Genomic DNA, 10,952 nt, shown 5'->3' on the forward strand with positions numbered 1-10,952 from the left:
TTGGATTGGATTGGATTGGATCGACCGAGAGCGAGCCTGCTCGGCTTTGTGGCGCTGTCATGGTAGTAGCAGTAGTAGAGGGAAACAACGGCGTGCGGGAAACAAAACAAAAAGCTTCAGGGAAATTTACATTAGTGAAAGTGCAGGGAACTAGAGAGAGGCCGTTACGTCACATTTTTAAAACCGGAAGTGTCCCCCCATCGACCACTCTGTGGCGTTTCAGCCTTTCAGCATGTTTGCGCATACGCCATCGCATATGCGCCGCTAGCAGCGCGAACATGAGGTAGCGCAAAGATGAGCGCGAGCAAACGATGTCGCGCTGCGCCAGGGTGCGTTGAGACGGGCTACAGTGCTCTAGAATATATATTCCAGAACCGGGCCGCCGCCAGCTGTCACGGTCTTCCAAAACACCTTACGGCGGCATGTTGATTGGACTAAACGAGCAAGAATGAATACTAACACTTACTGTAGGTTTCCAGCTTCTATACTGTAGGCCTCCAAAATCTTGCGCCATCCGTGAAACACAAAGATTGCATAATAATGCGAATTACCCATTCTACCCGACCGGTTCTGTCAACAACACAGCCTATATGGGGTAACACGGGGGATGCCGAGAAATCCCAGTAGCCCTCGCGAAACCCAGCAAACCTATCAAAAAAAAAAAAAAAAAAAAAAAAAAAAAAAAAAAAAAAAAAAAGAAAAGAAAAGAAAAGAAAAAAAGAAAAAAAAAAACAGAACAAAAACTATCAAAGTGGTACAATATCTGGTCCCAAAAAATTCAAGACAACTCATGCATCGCATGCAGAGAAGTCTCTGAACTCCTCCAAATGATATGAAATTGAAACGAACAATTAGAGAAAAATATAGCTCGAGCACTCAGCCAAACGGAGTAGGAGACGGAGATGGCTCGCACGGGTCTGATGACATTACCACTTATAATGACGGGGCATTCAGTTGATAACGGTAATGAGAGCAAACGTGATGCACCTTGTGCACCAGCAACGTCTCAGGCTTTCGCATTTCTGCACTGTTGATTCCCCAGTGCTTTCGGAATTTTTAATATTTGGGAAGGGGGACTCCGCGAATTTTGAGTTCGATGGCCGGCGATGGCTGCTCAAGAAAATTGATTTTGCGGAACACGATGAATTCAGACTTAGCCATTATTAATTATGTAGCCCCTGGGAGGCATTTCTACCCGAGAGAAACTCCCGGATATAGTTTTAGGTGCGGTTCCGACCCCCAGTTCGTGAAGGTTTTCTAAGATCGCATCATATGTCTGACGTTATCAAAATCCTTCTCTGTGTGGAGTCCGAAAATGATTCTGATGTCTCGCGTTTTCGCCTCAATAATTTTATGTTGGAGCTGAAGCATTACGTTCCGTGTAGAAAGTTTTCGCCGGAATCTAATAACCGGGGGAGGGGGGGGGGGGGGGGGGGGCGAGTACAGCTTCTGCTCTTCCATAAATCTGTTGAGGTGGGTCTGAACTACATGTTCCATCAGCTTACCTGCCAAAGGGGTGGGCAAAATTGGCCTAAGGTTCCCAAGGCTGATGGGTTTGCCTAGTTTTAGATCTCGGCCTTTTTCATGTTTGTGAGATTGAGCCATATCCGACCAGAATTTCTGTGTATACTGTGTAGAGACTCTTCATCTAGGTTATGATAGATCTTGTTAGTAACCGCATCTGGGCCAGAGGCGGATTTGCAGTTTAGCCTGGCAATTCCTGCCCTAACCACAGCCACAGTAATGGGGGAGTTTACCTGCGTGTTTTCTGGACCGGCATAATCTGAGAAGGCCTGGCTAGGAGCATTGCCAATATATGTTCACGAAAAAGGTCCTCTGATGTGCCTGCGTCTGCATGTAGGCTTTTTGTAGGCCTTGCCTCTGAGGAGTCCTGCTACCTGCAGGGTCAAGTAGATGACGGAGAAAATTCCAGGTTTTATAGACTCCAACATCGTAATCCATGTGGCTGCATATGTCGTTTCAGTTTTTCTGCGCAAGTTTAGCTGTATGATCATCAATCTCCTTGTTTAATCCAGCTATTCTTCTGCGCAGATTGCAGTTCCAGCGTTGTCGCTTGAGTCGTTTCTTGAGCCCTTTCTTTGCCTCCCATAGATGAATGCGGCTGTCCGCAACGGTCAGCAGATGGTCAGCCTGCTCTAACGTGCGAGTGGCGTCTTGACGTCCTGGCATAGATCCTGTGTCCAGACATCTATGCCTAGAATTTCGGGGATGTCTGTTTCTTTTGCGGCTCTTTCAGTGCGGAATGTGTCCCATTCTACTAGGGTGGGGCACGTGATCTACGGTGTTCGGGGCTGGTGGAGGCCACTATCTTCAATATGTAATGGCCGCTGCCGAAATTTTTTGAGCTTTAATCCATGCTGGATTTTAGTGCCCAACGCGCGGCTTGGCATTAGCATTGGCATGAGGGCATTAACGGTGTTAAACTGTGGCTCAATACACAGAATTGTGGGTTGACCCTTCTTACAGATCCAGTAGTGCACCCACTCGCTGCGGTAACGGTGTATACAGGACACATCTCCCGATCTGTCATTTGCCAAAAATGCGGGAACTCTAATATGGACTTGGCTAGGACTTTTTATTGTCCACCCGCTGGGAAAGCTTCACAATCTGACCAATCCGTCCAGAGATTACGCATCTTCAGAAGGTTAAAGACCTCTAAAAAAAGAGCCTTTCTTTGCGCTTTGGTCGCTTTCGTCGTGGCCCCTAAACGGCATGTAAACAATTTGACGGCGAAACAAATGCACCGCATAACCTCCTTATTTCGTTTGCATTTTCCTCTTCGAGAGTAGCATGGTCTGTGGTACTCATAAAGAACGCGAGCAACCGGCTTGGATGTTCTGCGTGCGTTTTAAGATTCAGTACTGTTTCCATAGCTTTGAGACTTTTCTTGCTTCTTGAACTTCTCTGTTGCCTTGTTTTACATTCCGCAGATTGTGAATACTAAAAATAAATCGGATTGTCCTTTCCATATGGTACTTCGTGCCGGTAAAGCTCTACGGGTAAAGCAAAATTAAGCATCTTTGATGCTGTATTCCGATAGAAAGGAAACCCCTGATACCAGCCTGAGGAAATTTCGCATGCTATTTCCGACTGAGACGGTGGGTTGACATCGAGGCAAAGTTTGAATGACCTTCGCATAGCTTTAGCATGTCTTTCATATTTCGATATCTAATTCTGCTAAACCAACTTTTTTAGAGAACACCATTCACACATTTTGAAGCTCTGCAATTGTAGTTCATCTACAGTTTTTAGAATACGTGCTTTGAGTCGGTTCGTGACTGCCGCATCATCATCATCATCATCATCATCAGCCGGACTATACCCACTGCAGGGCGAAGGCTTCTCCCATTTTCCTCCAATTAACCAGGTTCTGTGCTGCCACCTGCTACGCTTACCTTCCCTTGGAATCCAATTGGTTACCCATCGGTTGTCCTCTCTTTGCTCTAGATGTCCTGCCCGTGTCCATTCCTTCTTCCTAATTCAACCAGAATTGCTCTGAGCCACTCTGCATGTTACACCTACCATTTTTTGTTCCATAGCCCTCTGCTTGTCCTCAACTTAAGTAGAATACTTTTCGTTAACCTCCATGTTTCAGTCCCATAGGCTAGTTAGTACTGGTAGGATGCTACTGTTATACACTTTCATCTTGAGTGATACCGGTAAATTGCTAGTAATAATGCTTGAGTACCTTCCAAATGCGCTCTATCCCAATCTTATCCTCGTAGTTATTTTCATTTCGTGGTCCGTATCTGCGGTCACTACCTGTCCTAATTAGATATATTCGCCTGCCACTTCCAGCGCTTCGCTACCTATTTTAAACTGCTGTTCCTTTCCCAGGCTGTACAACATTACCTTAGTCTTCTGCACATTAATTTTTAGGCCTACCTTTCTGCTTCTCCTGTCTAGATAATTAATCATTAGTTCAGTTTAGTTGCAGTTGGCCCCCTGAGTTACTTAACAAGGCAATGTCATCAGCGAATCGCAGATCACTGAGATAATCTCCATCGACCTTGATGCCTAACTGCTCCCACTCAATGCATTTTAATACATATGCCTCAAAGCAAGCTGTAATTAGCACCGGGGAGATCGTGTCTCTTTACCCAGCATCTTTCTTTATGGGAATTTTATCACTTTCTTTATGCAGAATTATGCTTGATGTGCAGCCGCTATAAATATTGTCACGGTGTTGGCGACAGGGGGTAGATTAACAGAGCCGGTACAGGTAGAATCACACGGTCCAAGGTTTAGATACGTCCTGCGAGTCCGGAGCCGATTCACTTCAACGTCGTCTTTCACTCTGAGCGCCCCCTGGCATTCCTCCCTCCTTAAGCGTAACGCACACAGTTACACGTGCACACAAGGTACAAAAGCAACCTCCCCCCCTCAAAAAAAAAGTTTGTAGATGTAGTTTGTCAGTCACCGTGCAAAGTACGGCTTCAGTCGCAAGACATGAACTGTCTCTGGACGAGATAGCCGACGGCCTGTGTGCTCTGATCCATCCGGGAGCACCTCGTAATTGACGTTACTGATGCGTCGCACGATTTTATACGGTCCGAAGTAGCGGCAAATTAGCTTGTCTGAAAGGCCGCGGCGTCGAACAGGAGTCCACACCCAGACCTGGTCCCCGGTGTTGTAGGAAGCTTGTCTATGGCGGAGGTTGTACCGGCGTGAATCCCTGTCCTGTTGCTGGGTGATGTGGACGCGTGCTAGTTGGCGTGCTTGCTCAGCATCTTGGGCAAACTGCTCGGCGTCAGAACAAAGTTCGGTATCTGTTTGGTAAGGGAGCATTGCGTCCAGCATCGTCCGAACCTCCCTGCCGTAAACGAGGCGAAACGGCGTGAAACGTGTGGTCTCTTGGACTGCCGTATTGTATGCGAACGTCACATATGGTACGATCGCATCCCAAGTCTTGTGCTGGGCGTCGACGTACATCGCCAGCATATCCGCGATGGTCTTATTAAGCCTTTCCGTCAGCCCATTGGTCTGCGGATGGTAAGCAGTAGCTTTTCGATGCGCCGTACCACTGAGATGAAAGACTTCGGCCATCATTTTTGAAGTAAAGGCAGTCCCTCTATCAGTAATAATACAGGTAGGAGCACCGTGCCGTAGTATGATCTGGTGTACAAAGAAATGGGCAACTTCAGACGCTGTACCACTAGGTAACGCTTTGGTCTCGGCATAGCGAGTCAGATAGCCGCACCTCCACCAGATTTGTCACGGTGTTGGCGACAGGGGGTAGATTAACAGAGCCACAGGTAGAATCACACGGTCCAAGGTTTAGATACGTCCTGCGAGTCCGGAGCCGATTCACTTCAACGTCGTCTTTCAATCTGAGCGCCCCCTGGCAATATCTTCCAGCCCTTTCACATATGGCTCACCTACATCCTGATTTCACAATTCCTGCATGACTGCTGAGGTTTCGACCGAATCAAATGCTTTCTCGTAGTCGATGAATGCTATGCACAGGAACTGGTTATATTCCGAGCACTCTTCTATTACCTGGTTGATAGTGTGGATTGATCGATGGTAGAGTATCCTTTCCGAAATCCTGCTTGATCCTTTGGTTGACTAAAGTCTAAGGTTGTCCTGACCCTATTAGCGATTACCTTAGTAAACACCTTGCACGTAACGAATAGTAAGCTGATTGGTCTGCAATTTTTCAAGTCCTTAGCGTCCCCTTATGAATTAAGATAATTTTAGCCAGGGCTTGAAATCAGGGGGGTCTCGGATGGTCTGAGACCCCCAAGTAATATTGAAGAGGGGTCCGACCCCCCGAGCTTGACAGTATAAGGACTGTGTGAACACAAAGCAGGCAACAATTTTTTGTTCTTGTCAGTGGTGTAATCAGAAGATTTCTTCTCTATCGTTTTGACAGTTTCGCAGTGAGTATTAATAAGAACCAGTAACGCGTTTTCGAAAACCAGAGATGGAGAAAAATAATGATTTCTCCCCTTTGCATACAACGATTAGCAAAACAGGCAACCAGCCCCTTTCTTCCCCTTTATTTCCCTTTCCACCTGTACTCGAATCACTACAGATCCCCCTCCGACGGAGCCAGACTTTAAGCACTGATTTCAGTTTTATTCCATGATTCCGGTACTTTCGATGTCATCAGGCATGCGAATACAGGGGGGCCAGTTTTTCTAGCACAATATCCTCTCCATCCAACATACGCGCCGAAGGATTTCAGATCGCGTTCAAGTCACTCAAGCCCATAGTGAAGGTTATAAGTTACGTACGCTGGCGATTGACAATCACGAATACACAAAAAAGCAAAATTCTGGCTCAAAACCAGTTAATATTATATAAGAGTTTGAAGGTGCAGATAAAGGTTCTGCACCGTGCGGAAAAAGGTGAGAAAGAGATTCATTCTGACCGCGGCGTAGAACACCTATCCAACATTCACGGATTACACAAGCATAATTCAAACTTTATCGAAGAAGGTAAGGAGATCTGGACAACTTCATTGCGTGATTCACCGCTTGAAGTCACCTTCAATGAACCTGGCTCACTAGCGCACACAATTTGCTCTCAGGGTCACTGCAGTAAAGCAACAGCTAATTTCCCGAAACCGGCTAAAATACTGTTACTCATCCTAGAAATTCAGCTGCAGCAAGGATCTGCGCAAACCAGCTGCCCATGCTCGCGACGGATATAAACTTGTGCGCACCGGTCGCTCGCTTTGTGTTCGTCAGTGAGACTAAAATTTCTTCACGTGGCCTATAGGTCTAGTATGAGACTTCTCAGCATAAAACAAGCATTTGCTTCGATGCCTGCCACTTAGATGCCTGCCATGCGCGGCCACGTCGGACATGCGCTTGAGCTCTGCGCGGAGCGCGGCCACAATAAATGCGCCATGTTCACCCCAAGCGTGTACGTCACGACTGCCGTTGAGTTTCGTGAAGCTCTGCCACAATTCCTTCAAGTTTGATTGCAACTGAAAGTGCGGCAGGCCCTGGGCTTTACAGTCGCATGTGCGAAAGTGCATACATTTTCGCGCTTGTAAATCTGGGCCTGAATTGTATCAGCAGGAAAGGAAAAATATTGCCGTCCTTCGAAACAAGTCGGAAAGGCTCGCGAAGTTCGCAGGATTGATCTTGTTCGCAGTGGACATTACAGCTGCTAACAATTGGCACTCAAGAGTCGCCATATATTTCGGGAGGACGTTCTAAAGGTCCAGGGGTCCTTTGGCCTCTGCCTCACGCCTCGCCAGTCTGAGTAGCATTTGCTGGTTCATAAGGACAGCTGCAAGCAGAGTGTCCTCAGGAAGAACGAGATGGGTCCGAGATGGGCCTGACGGTACGCTGTTACAGGCTGCTCCAGAGGCAGCTAGTGGTAGTGGACGGGACGGCGCCCAGGATGCAAAAGCTATTTGTTTGTTCATTTTTATAAATAAAGTTTATTCCTCCACCTCCGACGATTATAGGACATTCTTGAAGTGTAAAACAAGAGAAAGTAGGAACGTGGTTTCACGCATGCGTTTTTTAATGCGGGAATGTATTTAGTGGCTTTATTTTAACCTTCCATTGTCCGTCACAGTTTCGTCTACCAAGGCTACAGGACACTCATAGGTGCCCCAGTGAGGCTCAGTGGAGTTTCAAAATTTTCGTGTGTTACTACTTCAAAAATATCGGTAAGGGAAGGAGTACAACTTCGAACGGCTTTTTAATTACTGCGACCTTGAGAAGGCAGACGATTGTGTGTGCCCCGGAGCCATAAATGTAAATTTGTGTATATGAAAGGAAAGGCGCACTATCTGTCATACATCTCCGTGGACAATTAAACCGCGCAGTAACGCAAGGGAGGAAGTTGAGATTGAAAGAAAAGGAAACGAAGTAGCGCTCCTGAAAAATGCAGGCCGCCTGGGGATCTTTAGTGTGCACTGACATCGCACAGCACACGGACGCATTTGCGTTCCTCCTCCACCGAAACACAATCGTTCAAGCAAGAAACGAAGGAGTGTCCGGGAGGTGGCCAACGCATTGCGCGGGCACCGGATACTCCCTTCGTCGTCTGCGGAGACTTTAACGCCGATGTTAATCGCAGTAGTTTCAGTATTCCTGCGCGAACTACTCGGTGGCCGCAATTGTTAATAATGTACTTCAAGCCACTCCCAGAAGTGCACCTTGCATTGATTACAGCTTTGCACGACCCGTTGATGTAAGCAGCATCAATATGTGTCTTTCTTCAGTTACCACGGGCCGTTACTCGCCGTTCTGCGCGATGGTGCACAGCACACGTGTGATTAAATGTAAGTTTCCTCAGAAACAGACAACAGAACAAGGTGCGGACTCATGCATTCCTGCAGTTGAATAATCTAGGGATGACACGGATTAGACCGCCATTTTTTTTCTTAGATGTCACTGGAGACGCTACGAAACTTGCACTCTGTATAGGTCGTTGCTGCTGAATGAGGCGTGTGAGAATGCAGTCACAATTCATAGTCTTCGTGTCATTCAGTGTCTTAAGTTCACTGACAGAAAGCGCAAAGGATGCACACTGAACCAACCGTCGAATACCCGAGTGACACCACTGTATATCGCCTGTCTGTAGCGTTTGGCAGATTCTAGTTCACGAACGCGAACTTCATGATCTTAATGCACCCTGTCCCATCTCGGCATCGCGATCTTGGGCGCACATCAGTATCCTCTCGCCGTTGATGTCATCGCTGCACCACGGACTTGGAACAAAGCGCAAAGGATCCACACTGAACCAACCATCGAATACCCCAGTGACACCACTGTATGTCGCCTGTCTGTAGCGTATGGCAGATTCTAGTTCACGAACGCGAACTTCATGATCTTAGTGCACCCTGTCCCATCTCGGCATCGCGATCTTGGGCGCACATCAGTATCCTCTCGCCGTTGATGTCATCGCTGCATCACGGACTTGGAACAAAGCGCAAAGGATCCACACTGAACCAACCATCGAATACCCCAGTGACACCACTGTATGTCGCCTGTCTGTAGCGTATGGCAGATTCTAGTTCACGAACGCGAACTTCATGATCTTAATGCACCCTGTCCCATCTCGGCATCGCGATCTTGGGCGCACATCAGTATCCTCTCGCCGTTGATGTCATCGCTGCACCACGGACTTGGAACAAAGCGCAAAGGATCCACACTGAACCAACCATCGAATACCCCTGTGACACCACTGTATGTCGCCTGTCTGTAGCGTATGGCAGATTCTAGTTCACGAACGCGAACTTCATGATCTTAGTGCACCCTGTCCCATCTCGGCATCGCGATCTTGGGCGCACATCAGTATCCTCTCGCCGTTGATGTCATCGCTGCACCACGGACTTGGAACAAAGCGCAAAGGATCCACACTGAACCAACCATCGAATACCCCAGTGACACCACTGTATGTCGCCTGTCTGTAGCGTATGGCAGATTCTAGTTCACGAACGCGAACTTCATGATCTTAATGCACCCTGTCCCATCTCGGCATCGCGATCTTGGGCGCACATCAGTATCCTCTCGCCGTTGATGTCATCGCTGCACCACGGACTTGGAACAAAGCGCAAAGGATCCACACTGAACCAACCATCGAATACCCCAGTGACACCACTGTATGTCGCCTGTCTGTAGCGTATGGCAGATTCTAGTTCACGAACGCGAACTTCATGATCTTAGTGCACCCTGTCCCATCTCGGCATCGCGATCTTGGGCGCACATCAGTATCCTCTCGCCGTTGATGTCATCGCTGCACCACGGACTTGGAACAAAGCGCAAAGGATCCACACTGAACCAACCATCGAATACCCCAGTGACACCACTGTATGTCGCCTGTCTGTAGCGTATGGCAGATTCTAGTTCACGAACGCGAACTTCATGATCTTAGTGCACCCTGTCCCATCTCGGCATCGCGATCTTGGGCGCACATCAGTATCCTCTGACGTTGACGTCACGGGCTTGGAACTCCGAATGTGCACTTACATTCGCCACGATGTTCAAGCAGCTTTTTTGAACATTGAGTTGGACGACGGTATAGTTTCTGTGCCGCAGTAGTGAAGACGAACTCTGACTCTGCTGTGATGACATGACGGCATGACACGAACGACATGAACTCTGCCGTCACTCTGAATATGCTGAGTCAGATTCTCTGGCGCTGTACAAAAAAGTGGAGGTCCCAGACGGTTCTGATCCATTCCAGAGTGAATACTTGGAAACATTAGTTCTAGCCACACATCCGACTGACCGGCCCAGTTGGACCACATGTGTACCAGTGAGAAGCACTTGATATCGCCCTCTTTATTTTAATGAAAAAGAGCTGAATCTGGAGTTTCCAGCTATGACTGACGACTGACTGACTAAAAAACTTTGTTGAGCAGAGATAAGGGCGGGGGATGTGTAGGTGGGGGCCCCTAGTCCGGGACTCCAGCGGCTAGCCACAGCTCCCCGCGCGCTCCCCGGGACTCGACCCTTTCCAGCCATGACGTACTGCGAGGCTGAGGGCGACACCATTCACTCTAGAGCATGGGGTAAGGAGTATTTCGTCATGCCCCGGAGAAAATAGTTTTCACACAGCATCCTTCACCCCGGTAGCTCAGTGGTCAGAGCGTTCGACTGCTGAGCTCAGGGACGCGGGATCAAAGTCCTGCCGCATAGGCCACTTTTCGATGGAGGCGAAAATCAAGAAGCCCGTGTACGATGCGATACCAGCGCACGTTAAAAAAGGAAAAACTAAAAACAGGTGGTCGAAATATTTGAAGCCCTCTACTGCGGCTTCTCTCATAGCCTGAGGCGCAATGGGATGTTGAACCTTATAAACCAAACCAACAAAACAAGGTATATTTGAAGAAGAACCGAGAGCTTTGGACGACAAGATGAATTACGGACCAGTCAAGAGCTCACTTCCAATTTATTGACATTCGTGCACGCGAACAACGTACCAGCAGCTTTGCTTCTCGAATCGTGATGTGTAAA

Source organism: Amblyomma maculatum, chromosome 4 (genome assembly GCF_055883805.1).
Source record: "Amblyomma maculatum isolate TAMU_Amacu chromosome 4, ASM5588380v1, whole genome shotgun sequence".
In the NCBI taxonomy this organism is placed as follows: domain Eukaryota; kingdom Metazoa; phylum Arthropoda; class Arachnida; order Ixodida; family Ixodidae; genus Amblyomma; species Amblyomma maculatum.